Source organism: Candoia aspera, chromosome 8 (assembly GCF_035149785.1).
Source record: "Candoia aspera isolate rCanAsp1 chromosome 8, rCanAsp1.hap2, whole genome shotgun sequence".
Lineage (NCBI taxonomy): Eukaryota > Metazoa > Chordata > Lepidosauria > Squamata > Boidae > Candoia > Candoia aspera.
In genome coordinates, this window is record NC_086160.1 from 34,640,813 (window position 1) to 34,654,781 (window position 13,969).

Genomic DNA, 13,969 nt, shown 5'->3' on the forward strand with positions numbered 1-13,969 from the left:
ATTTTTCCTATTCAATGATAAATAGAGAAATAGTTAAACTGATATATCACATAGTATTAAGTATGTGCTGTATCAATATAATCAAGTATGGCAGAAGTGGAGGTAGGAAGTCCTCCCCTCCCTATTCCACAGAGCCAACAATAATGGCAGAATCTCCAGCCAAGCTGAAGGCCCAAGAGGGTCCCTCAATGGTAGTGACAGAGAGGTAGATCTGGAGTAATGGTATATGAAAATGCCAAGGAACCACCATTTGACTACAGGCAGAAAGGGAGAAGAGAAGAGAAGCTTAGAAGGTATGAGTGGACAGCAAAGAAGAAGTTGAAGAGCTCCAGAGTGATTGGTGGAATGACAAGTCTGACAAGGAACAAGTACTAGTCTACAGTAAGTATACCAGTAGCTGGCAGAAGGAGTGCGCTTAAACTCCAAGGACTATAACTTTAATTCAGTAGCAGCCCACAGCCATGGTAGTACCAACAGGCAGAAGACAACAGCCTCTCAACTCTACTACTTAATATCCATAAAAATTTTTACCCAAGAGTTCTTGTCTTCCTTCCTACATTCATTACCTTAACAGCAAATATTTGGTTGAGCCATACCAAACATTTTATTTTGTACTATTTGATACTTCTTGATGGCTTAATCTTATATCCAACCTCTCATGTTAAGCGAATTTAAATAAAATGTTTGTCATAAGGGATTTGCTACGTGTTCACTCATGAAGCTCACTCAGTAACTTTGAACTAGTTACCATCTCTCAGCCCAGCCTGTTTTGAAAGACTGATCCCGGATAATTAAAATGGGAGGGAAGATATTCTAGATTCTGCCTTGATTTCCTCTAATTAATAAATAACTTCTAAATGTTCCAAATGCTATGCACTGCCAATTATAGACTAGCTTCTGTGCTACTTTAAAATCCCTCTAGTATTATATCTAAACATTTATTAGGAAATGAATAGTCACAATAGCACTAAAAATATAAAAGCAGGAGAGAAAATATAGGGTTCCTGTATATTGTGTTCTAATGCTCTGTGTCATTAAACTTTTAATATCAGCACTACAGCACTCAGCAGAAGCCAGTCCTTCTCTATGGCACCTCTGGTCATGGAGCAGGAAAGATAAGCTCTTGAGTGTAAAAAGTATGCTGTTTATTCTGTTTTTATTGCCATCTCAGACCATAAAAGCTTAAATAATGCTGATCAGTAAAGCCCAAATGAACTCTTTCATCTTTCTGGGTCATCCTACTCAATGACTCTGCAATTTCAGTTTGTTACCAAGGTGTTAAAGTGTCCATGGTTTTATTTATTAAACAAATGAGTGTGGATGTAATTATAAATATTGTTTGAATCAGGTTGTGGAATATTTTTTTAAATTCGAAATCCGTATATTCTCAGGAACAATTTTCAAGGAACACAGTCAATGGTGAATGGAGTTCATGCCAGTTGTGTCCATGACTCTCTCTCTCTTTCTTTTTCCCTCTCTCTCTCTCTTCCTAGCCACCTAGCCATGGTAATCTACTGGGTGTGATATGAATCACTCTTGCTACCATAGGTTTAAATAATTGTGGCACCTAAATTCTGAACACCTTTAGTTGGGAATTTTAGTGGAATTTACTTCTAAGAAGCGCTTTATAGGATTATAGCTTACTATAGTTATAGTAAGAAGTAAGCCTTATTTAAACCAACTGGATGCTCTTCCAAGTAATATGTTAGGAACATGGATGTTATGCTAAAAACTGCAAAGTTATATCTACTGTTTATGTAACATACAATGAAATAGGAAATAAAGTAAGGATTCATGCTGCAATAGTGTTACTTAGGGACATGCAACAAGGACCAAACTTCCTATTTCACATACTAATTATACAGTCAGCAAACTAGCCAAGATCACTTAATAAGGAATGGAAGAGAGCGAGAGAGAGACAAACAGAGACAGAGAAAACCATGCATTATTAGAAAAACTGACCAGATATCTTATCAGTTCATCTCTTAGGCCAAAGTGTCTATTTGAGAAACCATACAAAAAAGAGGGCTAACGCACCAATAAGCAAAACAAAATTGGTACAGTCTCCCCCAATATAATATTCATTTACCTGTTTTACATCCACATTATTAGTTCATGTGCTTTCAGCACATACGTTGGCTATTCCTTCACTTTCTTTTCTTACAATATACTATTGTTATTACTACCCCAAGATTGAAAATCCTGTTTCCTGTACCATTGGGTCATATATTAATCCTGATTTCTCATTTCTTCAATTAGTTTCAACTTGTATCTTTGACAAATTGATTTTTTAAAAAGCCTGTGCAAAACATGTGTACACAAGTTCATTCACATGCCTATTAATGTATAGTATGTACCTTCCCTAATCCACACGTTTTGCAAGAAATGCTTATTTAGTAAGCATATATATTGCCTAATCCCAAAAGTTCTAAGCAGCTTTGAAATATAATATAAACAATAATATAATTATCTTATCAACTGGAGTCTAAAAATTTTTAAAGGTCTGAATAAAAGAATATTTTAAGTTCTGTTCTAGACTACATCAGGATTAGACTACTCCTAACTCCAGTGTCAGTTAATATGATATTGATGATATAGAACTATCATATAAAAAGTAAAATGTGAGAATTAGATTCATTAGCATTAAAATGCAAAATGAATGATTTTTTTCTTCCCAATCCTTAGTGTCCCTGGTATACTCCTTCCAATGTTTCACAAATGGAATTAGAGACACTTTGTGCATGGTTGGGTGGAGTAGATTTAAAGAAATGTGACCTGGCTGACACAATATACAGTAGCACAACACATGAAGCAAGAATCAGGAAATAAAGTACTTGGAAACAGATGCTCAGTATGGCCAAAGCAAGTGAAGCATGGGATACAAGACACAGGATAAAAATTCTATTGTCACAGAATTATTTATTTATAAGACAACAAGCAGCTCCAGGGATCTTCCATCCAGGGCAGGAAAAAGTTATAACATGACCTGAGTGGGCCAAAAAGTCTGGGACTTCAGGGCCATGATTCATGATTGCATTTCTCAAAACAAAAAGAAGTGACTGGTGGATGGATTGGAACAGCTAACTGACTTGCTTTAGTTTTGGGTCTGGTTAGGTTCGCTAATCCTAGAACTACTTCTTTTCCAACCGCAGGGCTAGCCTCAGACCTGTCCAGACACACAGAAGTTGTGTGGAATAATGGTTAAGGAGTTGAATTAGGATTGGGGAGACCCAGTTTCACTCATTCTCAGCCTCAAACGCTTATGGAGTGACTTGGGTGATTTTTCTCTCTGTGAGGCAAACTACTTCAGGGGACTGTTGTTGTGGGGAAAAATTGCCTACATTTCCTTGACCTCCTGTGGAAAAGTGGGATATAAACGGGACCTATAAGTGGGATATAACAAATACAATAATTATATAATGCCAAAGGCTTGAGAAATTATCTTGCCATCTAAAGGGGGGAGAACCCAACAAGTATGTTTTACCTCCTTGACAGGAAAGACACAATAATAATAAATGGCATAAGATAATAATAAATCACTATCCTGCCTAAGGCAAACACCTTATTCTACCTCTTGCTTCAGTTCATCTAATCCTGAGTACAATGCCACTGTCAAGCAACAGCTTTATATTCTGTTTCCAATAACACAGAAGAAATGAAAAGAGTACTGAAGTTGTTGCCTAGCAACAAACTACAGCTCTTCATTTCTCTCTCTTCTTTCCCCTCAAAGAAATCATTATTTGATGAAATTCCAGTGAGAAGCATCTGCTTGCAGTATGCAATTGCTTTCCACAAGCTCTGTTTAGCATACTTCTCAAAGCATTTGCTTGATTTGTGTTGCTAATAATAATAAGCACCATACATCTACAGTATATATGTCAGTTTATGTCAGTTTTCTATTGATATATATTGTATGTACATGGGTGGATATGAGTACATAGTGTGTATCTATCACTATATATAAAATCAAGTGTTTCAATAACATAAATTCACATATCTGAAACTGAAATATTCTTTATGCAAATTATAAATTATACACAAGGAAGTAATACTATTTATTTTCCTAACAGTTAATACATTGATTATAAAACTTAATGAGATTATGGGCTTACACATGATGGCATCTTTTAAAAAAAAACCTGGAGTGGGATTTATTAAAGATATCTAATAACCAGCATAGCAATCAGGCTATTTTAATATTTAATCTTGGTTGGAATGTATGCCTTCAAAAAAGAACTATTGAAGGAAAAGTTAGGTAGAGCTTCTATATCTCTTCCCTTAAAAGCTCAAATTCTCTGTGAATTTTAATGCTTTTTTTTCCTACTGGTTTCCTGTTAACAGATCTGGCAACATCTACTTTTCATTCATGGATAGGATAATTATCTAGTAGACTGAATGACTAAAAGCTGATAACCATCATTTGGATTTTGAGAGTTGTGATCCTGTATCGTATGGGGAAAAAGGGTGGTTCAATTTAAGGTTACCGCATCTAAATAGAAATATAGAGTAGTCTTTCTTAAATTACTTAGGTGGAACATCAGCATTCCCCAAACAACTTGTAAATATTCTACAAGGTGGTCTCAGTGCACTGCCATATATAAGGCTGGATACATTCAGAAACAAACAAACAAACAAAAATGACTTCAAATAAGCATCCAGACAACATTTGCTGTGGCAGCAAGAGATAAAACGATGTCTTCCTTAAGCAAGATCCATTTGTATATATGAGAGAGAGAGAGAGAGAGAAAAAACAGAAGACATTGAGATCATGAAAAATGCCTTCCATTTTGTAAGGTAACTGTCAGTAAACTTAGATGCAGGGCTACCATATACTATAACTTTTTAGGAACATTAATCATAATTACAATTTTGCTTATATTATGGGCAAAATTAGTATAAACTTGTCTTATGTTATAGGAAGATTAAAAGGGAAAAAAAAACACTTTCTCAGCAAACCTAAAACTATTTCACCATTTTAATGATAGCTTATTGGGAAAATAAATTAATCTATTAATATATTATATGCATTTCTTAAGTGTAAAACCATTGTTAAATTCTTGAAAGTGTGAATATCAGTGTATAATAGTGCTTCATTTCTTGTATTAAATCAAATCGATTTATTCAACTACAGTCAATGATCAGCAAGAAAAGGAAAGGAAAGGAAAAGGAAAAGGAAAAGGAAAAGGAAAAGAAACAATGCCCCAAAAGTGCTAAGACAGTGTAATTGCAATATAAACCTAAAATATTTGGACTTAAAAACCAGAGTAAAGGAAACAGTTAATGAAATAGAGTAAAACAAAACAAAACATAAGATAAAATTTAACAAAACAGTAAAAAAATAGAAATGCAATAAAACAAAAGAGTCAAGAAACTTCATAAAGTCATTCCTCCAAGATTAGGATACCTTATGTCTTCTTATGGAAATTGGTGCAGATAGAAATTTAGCAACTCCACTGGTAATGGTAGGGTTCTAATCTGAAGTTGGAAACAGGCCTCCTCTCCTTCATGAAATATTAGGGGGTTGTTACAGGTAGTAAAAGTATGTCTGCATGTAAACTAGCATAAAAAGGGCAACATCTTTATTAATTTAGAAGGTATTTCTTCTGTAAATTTGGAAAATATGAATGAATAAACTCAGATTAAAATACAAATTGGAGAAATTTCTCCACTTCCATAGATTGGTTTGATTTGTAGAAATAATCTAGGGAAGATGATTTCAGATGCTCAAGTAGTAAAGTAATATACACATTTCTCCTATTGTTTTTCTTCTGTGTAAGCATGGCACAGATTTCATGGAATTTCATGTTTACCTTTGCCTTTTCCAATGTGTGGATCCATTGTGTTAGATCCTGACTTAGTCATGCTTAAAGAGGGACTTAAAATCAATGATACTTAAATTAATGGTTTCTATTATGCTTCTCTGGATATGACAAAGTCTGGATCCAATAGGTCCTCTTGATGCATAAAGGAAAGTTTCACCCCCAAACCCTGAAAATGCAAATAACAATAGCAACAATAATAGTAGTAATATTGTTTGCCAATCAACTCTACTTTTATATGTGCAAATCACCTCAGGACCTACTTGTATCCCTGTGCAACTATTGTGTAACAGATTTACCAGCTCACTTCTCAATATTTCTGTAATTGCATTTGCTCATTATGCTAAACTTTTTTATGGATTCATCTGGATCCATCTGATTTATTCCAGAAGTCATTGTTAAGTAGACTGTGCTTTAAAGAGATGCATGAATTTAGCCTATACTTATCTTTTTAAAACATTAGTTTAAAACTTTTAAAGTTTAAACATTAAATATTAAAATTGAAATGTCTTGTGTTGTATTTTGAATATTACTTTTTAAACTAGTGCCTTACCAGTTATGGTACATCATCTACTGAATCCCATTTCCAAAAAATGAATCAGGGATGATTCCCCCCCCCCCTTTTTCTTGCTATGTTCCTAAGGCTCTTCATTTTTATTTAAAACATGTCTTGGTATTATGGTAGGTTTTGTATTTGGTAGATACTATCAAATAGTATTTGTTTTTGAAGATATAACTATGTTTTCTATTTATTAATTATAAGTAAATATTTTGGGCTAAAGTATAAGCAATAACAAAATACCAAAATGCTAATTCTTAATTTAGTTTTAATTACTTTTAGGCCTGCTAATGTAAGAAACATGACATCTCAGCCTAATCAGCATCAGGCTTTGAAACAAGCCAGCTGAAAAACAAAAACCCCTTGTTGCATCATGCACTGATAGCTCCACTGTGTGAACTGCAGCGAGCACGGTGCCAAACAAGTGGACCCTGCAATTCAGTGGGACAAACCCTAGGAACAACAACAACAACAGCATCAAAAACTTAACATATAACAGCCCAATGCAAAATTACGTTCTTTGAAAAGTGAATGATTCATAATGAAATAAGTAATGGCCAGTAATCAAAACTTTGTTAGGAAAAGGTCAAAGATAAAGTAATAGATACTGTATTCAGAACAGATACTGTACAAAGAGAAAGAAGCCAGAAATTGGGTGCAAAGACTAAATACCTAATTAATAATATTGGCGGGTTGTTGTTGTTTTTTTTGCACAGAAATTAGTGCACAATGAGGGAGCATTCTGAGATAAATAAAAAGAAAATATTTTCATGACAAGGTTCTCAGCTGGCAAAATTAAGCAATGTAGGGTAGTTTCCAAAGTGATCAACTCACCATAGTGATTGGTAGTCATGATAATGATATGCTACAGATTATAATAAATTCTAAAAGTACAGCAATCTCTAAAAGTAAAGAAGGATACAATAACATGATCATTTGTGATGAGTCTCACATTACCATAATGACCTGTGAAAAATGGAAAATATAGTAATTTTAAAGTGTTAAGTCACTGCCATGTAGCAGAAAATGTAAGGGATTATTTAAAAAGAAAAAGAAAATCCAAACAAATAGTATTCTGTAAGAATCAAGGGTGTTAGCTAGCCAGTTTGGTTCACTCTGGGTGAACTGGTTGTTAAGGTTTTTCTAAGAACTAAATGGAGGAGGCCAGGCTTGGCTTTTATAGGGGGGGAACAAGCTGCATCCAGACTTAGGCTCATTGCAAAGGACACAGTTCCTCACTGCTCAGCCTTCACAGATCATATTGGGCAGTGTGCTTAGATGGATAAAGGACAGCAGCACAGGACTGTGATGGTGACTGAGAATACTAGTCAGAAGTGCCAGGAGCTAAGTACAAGCACTGCCCTACCACCTGGACAAACAGACAGGAATGACTTCCTTTCTACAGAAAGCTGTTTCTGAGCACACAAGCCCTACTGGGCTCATCTCCTTAGCTTACCTTGCCATTAACCTACAAAATAAAGCAGTTTAGGTAACATCCGTGAGAAGACTGAATCTCCTCTTCACATTTATGCAGAACCGTGCTAGTTCCCAGTTGTTTTTGGTAATTTATTTGGTAATATATTCTTTTTTCCATTTCTTAATACTGTTTGCACATTCCAAACTAATTTTGTCTGCAGTCTTTTCCATCTCACAGACAATGCAATAGTTCCTGATAAACTGATTTTTGGATGCTTCTGGATGATCCCTGCAAGTTAAAATGCACAGCCTGTATAAAAAGCTGGGTCATATTGCTTAATTTTAGAAAGACACAAGGGAGTATTTTGGGAAAAAATGCCAGCCAGACTCCTAAAAAAGGGACTGATTGCCTCATCTCCGACAGCTCAGAAATAATCATTCTCACTGCTATGTTGCATTCAGGTGACATCAGAATGTAATGAAAATAGTTCAGGACCCAGTTGAGAATATTGGGCAGTGAATTTATTGGTCCATTGATAAAACTGTAATGTTCAACTGACCAGTCTTATTCCAGATCACAGATTATCACAACTTCCTAAAATAGTGCAGCACTCCTGGAATAGAGCACAACGATACTTATGCTCTATTCCAGGAGTGCTGCACTATTTTTGATGTTGCACATTCCCCATACATCTATATCGGTAACATATCCCAGGGAGAGATAGGCTGACTTATTCCTATAGAGTTGGCTCTAAAGAGTGGTGAGGTCAGGTATGTGCTTTAGACCCAACAGAACCTAGCTGAGGGCCTATAATATTAAAGATGGGATGACAGGATAATGTTCAGCCTAGACATCTTGCTTTTTTAAATAAATGGTGGTCCACTGAGAAGTACCTGTTCCAAATTATTTTCCAATGTAAAACACTGGTCTCTTAATTTGGCATTAGGTAATGGCAGGGACAAAGGGCCGAAGGTTTACGTAGTCTACTTTATTATTAAATAATAATAAATGTAAATTTTTATATAAACTTAGACATTTTTTTCCAGGACCAGAATTGAGATTATAGTCAATCCATTCATATGATAACCAACTTTTGGTTTGCCTTCATGCTTTGTATTTTAAAGAGAAGAACAATTAGTAGTCAGAAATCTTTATATAATTACTGCAAATTGTCTGGTAACCAGGAAATTGTTCTTCTGTCTAGCTCAATATTGCCAATGGTGGCTGTCCAGGGCTTGGGAAACCAGTATTTATTAACAGTTCTACCTGGAAATCCAGGGATTGAAATTGGAACCTTCTGAATGCAAATGTAATTATTTACCACTGAACAATGATTCTACCATTGATCTATGACTCATCTCCTGAACATTTTTCAGAAAGGTTCTATTGTCAAATAATATTATTAGTGCAAATAAGAACCCACTTTAACCTATACTGATTCCCAAAGCAGTCTTATAGATGCTGATGTTAAATTATATAATAGAAACTTTAAACTATGTGATTTTGCATTGCATTAAGTAAAAGAATTTAACTTGCTAATATTACTCTTGATTACATAATACATGTATAAGTCCCCAAAGAATAGCTAGTGTAGAATTCTGCCAACAACTCTAAGAAAAAGTAGTGCTATATATTCCAGTGTATCCAGCTGAAATATTTTAGAGAAATCCCCCAGTAAAGGCTCGTTGCCAATATGATTTTTACTTATTTATAAATTTATAGGCTTTGCTATTTTTTGAAGCCTTGAAAATTACTGAAACAATTATTTAATACTGGATATTTGCCACACATAAAAGGATCCTCTTGATCAGAGATGGGCAACTGACAGTCATAGAAAAGTTGCTAAACTATGGCTTCCAACATCTTTCACTATGTCCATGCTGACTCCTGGGAATTGTATTTCAGCCATACCTAGTGAGTTACAGGCTTTCCTCCCCTATTCTTAGAGTTTCCTGTGAAGGGCATTTAAGGTATGGTATAAAATTGTCAGTGGTCTTTTTTCTGAATAGGAGTTAGGCACAGGGCCACAACTAGGGGGAGGCAAGTGGGGAATGTGCCCTGGGCGCTATGCTGGGGGGCACCAAAATGAGCACTGGGGGGGCACCAAAATGGGCATGGAATCCATGTTTGCCCCAGGTGACACAGACCCTAGTTGCAGGCCTGGTTAGGCATACAAACCACATGAACCTCTATTGAGCTACAGCCCTTCCATACTTCTATTATCTAAAACTAGGGGACTGCCAGGCATTCTGCTGTAGATAAATAGAAGAACTTGGTTTAAAATAGCTGACAGCCTCCCCAGCTGTTCTTTCCAATATTCTCAAAACCTTTTCTGAATGAAGCCAGTTCAGTGTTAGGAATAGAAATCTTCCATTTTATGACTTTTCTTCAAGTAGCTTTCTAACTGAAAAAGTTACCATACTGCATAAAGAAATTAAACCAATCAAATTACAGATGGCATGTTTAAAAATATTTGAACCACTGACTTATTTATGCAGTTTATTATACACTCTATAGACTCCAGAGATGTGTTATTAAAACAAATGGCCAAGTCTAAGAATGATGGACCTATACCATAAAAATATAGTCTAATATTCGGTGAATCAAATCAAGTCAAATCAAATCAAATCAAATCATATTACAGTCATACACCAGAAAAGGGGAGGGGGGGACAGTCATTAAAAATAAGCATAAAGTATTTAGAAATATGCATAAGAATGAAAATGAAAATCTAAAAAGGATTATAAAATACTAGAAGCTATAAAAGATATATAAATTAAAAACCAAATGTATATATAAAAAGCAAGTATCTAAAAGAAGATAGGATCATTAGATGGGTGTAGGGAGCATAAAAAGTTAGTAAATGGAAGACTATATCTATCAAGTTACAAAGCATTCTAATATGGCAAACCAGGTGCTCATTAGATGTAGAAATTTGATTGGTGTTGCACAGATTCAGGCAACATTATTTGTTGCAGTAGGAGGTGGTGTCTGAAAGCAACAGTGTGGCGTAAAATTGTAATGGTGAGATACAACTATCTCTGTAGTGCAGGCACTGGAAAAGGACATGCTTTTTTGTTTCTGTGTGTCCAGAGTCACAGGGGCATTGTCTCTCCAAGTAAAGAATATTCCTGGATTGGCCTTCAAGGACAGCTAAGGGGAGGGCATGACATCATCCCAGAGTAAAGATTCTTCTGTGTTTAGGTACTTTGAATATAGTAAGGTATGCCATGGGAGAGGCAGAGTGCCTGTTGGATTAACCACCAATAAAATTTGGGTCCTGGCTAGATTCCACTGGCACTCTGTGTCTGCTACACACTGTTTAATAAGTGCTTTGGTATGATCATACCCAAAGCTGAGTACAAGACCTGGAGAGAAGCCCAAGGATGAGATTTTAGTTGCCACTGCCTGTTTCCATGTAGATTTAAAATGGGGCAAGGCCAAGAGGGAAGAAAGATAGTCTAAGCCAACAGTTGAGTATGACCACCTACAGTCTAACCGCACTTTCACGAAGCCTGTTTCTAGTCACAAGGCGGCATTAGAAAGACAGTTAGGGATTTGAAGGGCTTCTCTTAAAAAAATGGATTGTGTAAGCTCTAGTGGTGCAAAATTGGGTAAGGGGCCCAACTGGGCACCACAGAGGAGTTGTGTTATTGGCTTGACTTCGAAGAATTTGAAAGCTGCAGGTATGTAGTGGTCACCTCTTGTGATTCAAAGTGATTCAGTGATATCACTTTGATTTCTGATATTCACTTCAGTAATGAATATAATTATTATGATATATTGTCATGAAAAATAGGAAAAGTACATAATCTATAGTAAATAAAGTAGCCATTATTCAATTATCAGCATCATCATGTAATTTATACCTGCTAAGTCTTTGAGGAACACTCTGATGAACACAATATTACCATATTTACCCAAAAGAAATATGGTTCTGAATTTAAAATGATTAAAAGAAAGGGCAGAAAATAATGATCTAAACACAAGCAGAAATTACGAGCAATTCCCAATTTTCCCATCCTATCTATCTAGAATTGCCAACTTCATCTGAATCCAAAGCCAGAATTCCCCCTCCCCTAAATGTGTATATTTTTCAGTTATACAAGAAGCCACATTCCAAAAAAAGTCTGTGATAGCTCAACAAAGTAAATTTATAATACTTGAATTAAGAAGAGATTAAAAATGTTTGTAATTTTTAAAAACTACTTGATCCCTCTCTCCTTATCCTAAGTTCTCTCTCTATATTTATTACTCACTCACCTACTCACACACATGGACACATATGCTCCTTCCAGCAGAAACAACAAAAAGGAGAAGAAAAACCAGTATGGAGATTGAGCAAGAAGGAAGAATAATTACACTGGAAAGAGAGGAAAATTAGGAGAACTAAACTGAATGGAGAAAAGGAAAAGTGAAGAGCTAACCCAAGGCTATAGAGCTGGGCAGCAAAAACAGGATGAAGTGTTTCATGGCAGCAGTTACAGTTTTCCACATCTCTTTTCTTCCATCTAGTAGTCATCCAAATCTTTCCAGATTGGTAGCATTAAGTATCTAGACAAAGAAGGAAAGCAAACTTTCTCTCTCTCTCTCTCTCTCTCACACACACACACACACAGACACACACACAATAACCCTTGTTTAAGGGTTACAAGAACTCCTCAATTCACCACACTTACAGTTTCGTTCAAGGAGCAAGAGGTTTTGCAACAGCCAGGTATTGGTTTCTCTTGGTCATTCCTTTCTTTTCAGAGGCTCCTTCTGTTCTTATTAAATGTATACACACATACACACCACCTTGATCTTTCTAGAATAAATAAGGTATTCCCATTATGCCCCAAGGAAGAGGGGGTGGGGCCATCTAAAATAAAACAAGATTTTAAAATTCAAAGCTAAAACATTTATTTATTTATTTATTTATTTATTTATTTATTTATTTATTTATCTATCATTCTATTTTAATTACCACCCATCTCCCCCAAAAGAGGAGGAGAATGTGGTGCTGCTAATATGGGTCCCTCGAATGTAAATTTCACTAAGTTCAGCAAGGCTTTTTCCCAGGAAAGCATGCATAGGATTGCAGCCAAAATGACCACCTATTGATTCTTCATTTCTTCCTTTTTAACCATGCGTACATTGTCTCATGAGGTCATGAGGCCTGCCCTTCTTATTCCATAAAAATATTTTTTATATATTGTAATAGTTTCTTTTATATATTTCTGCAAACTGACAATGACAAATTTCTTCTTGTGTATCATACATTTCAATTACCAGGTCTCACCCAAAATTAGAACCTTTGATACATTTTACATCACCCAGCTTTACATTTGCGCAGTCTCTGTCATTCACTTCAACAGAACGGATTGTTCTGAATGTAGGGTCGCAAAAACTAAATGGCAAACGTCAGATGGCCACTAGATGACACCAAAATGTTGAAAGTTTTATCTTCTTGCTGCATTGGGTGATAATCCAAATTAACCCATCCCAGATACGATAATCTCAGTGAATGTCCAAAGTGACATAGGAAACAGCCAACTATTCTGAAGTTTTCAAGACTGCACTGAGTTGTACAGTTTAATCTGCCATGGGAACCAACTTATGCTCAACAGACTATTGATCAGACTACTAAATAGACCATGAACAAGCAAACTTCTTTTGGCCAGCTAAGGCCATGGGGTGATGCAGAGATGTCACTGTAGGGACCATAATCAGAACTTTAATTCTACAATCCCTTTTGAGGCTTAACATACCTGTTTTTTTTAATATTTATTTATTTATTTACCACCCATCTTGTATTATAACGACTCTGGGCTGTTTACAAACAATTGTTTTTCCTTTTCCTTTTTAAGAAGGAAAAAAAATACTTGCATTGGACAGTCCATCAAAGACATGATGCTTCAGCTAGATGACTGCATTTTGTAAGGGAGGCAAATGGTCCTCTTACTGAGAAGTTCAGCACTATTCTAGAGCTACATAAAAAAAGAGAAATTGTTCCATTTATTCCACCAGCGGGGATAGAGTTTACTTTATGTCTCATGCTGGGCTCCTAAAAGTTTTTTGGAGCAATATAACAGGCTCGATTATGTTGGTAAGTATTTCTAAATAATTATCTATATTCAGGTTTCTAAAATAATTGAATTAAATTTATTATTGAATCAGTTAGAATCAAAACAC

General features: G+C 35.5%; 1 protein-coding gene across 3 annotated transcripts in view; it reads right to left on the reverse strand.

Annotated features, from left to right (window-relative positions):
* Positions 1–13,969, reverse strand: part of GRIA2 (glutamate ionotropic receptor AMPA type subunit 2) — a 78,689-nt gene that overhangs the window by 47,105 nt on the left and 17,615 nt on the right. The window lies entirely within an intron of this gene.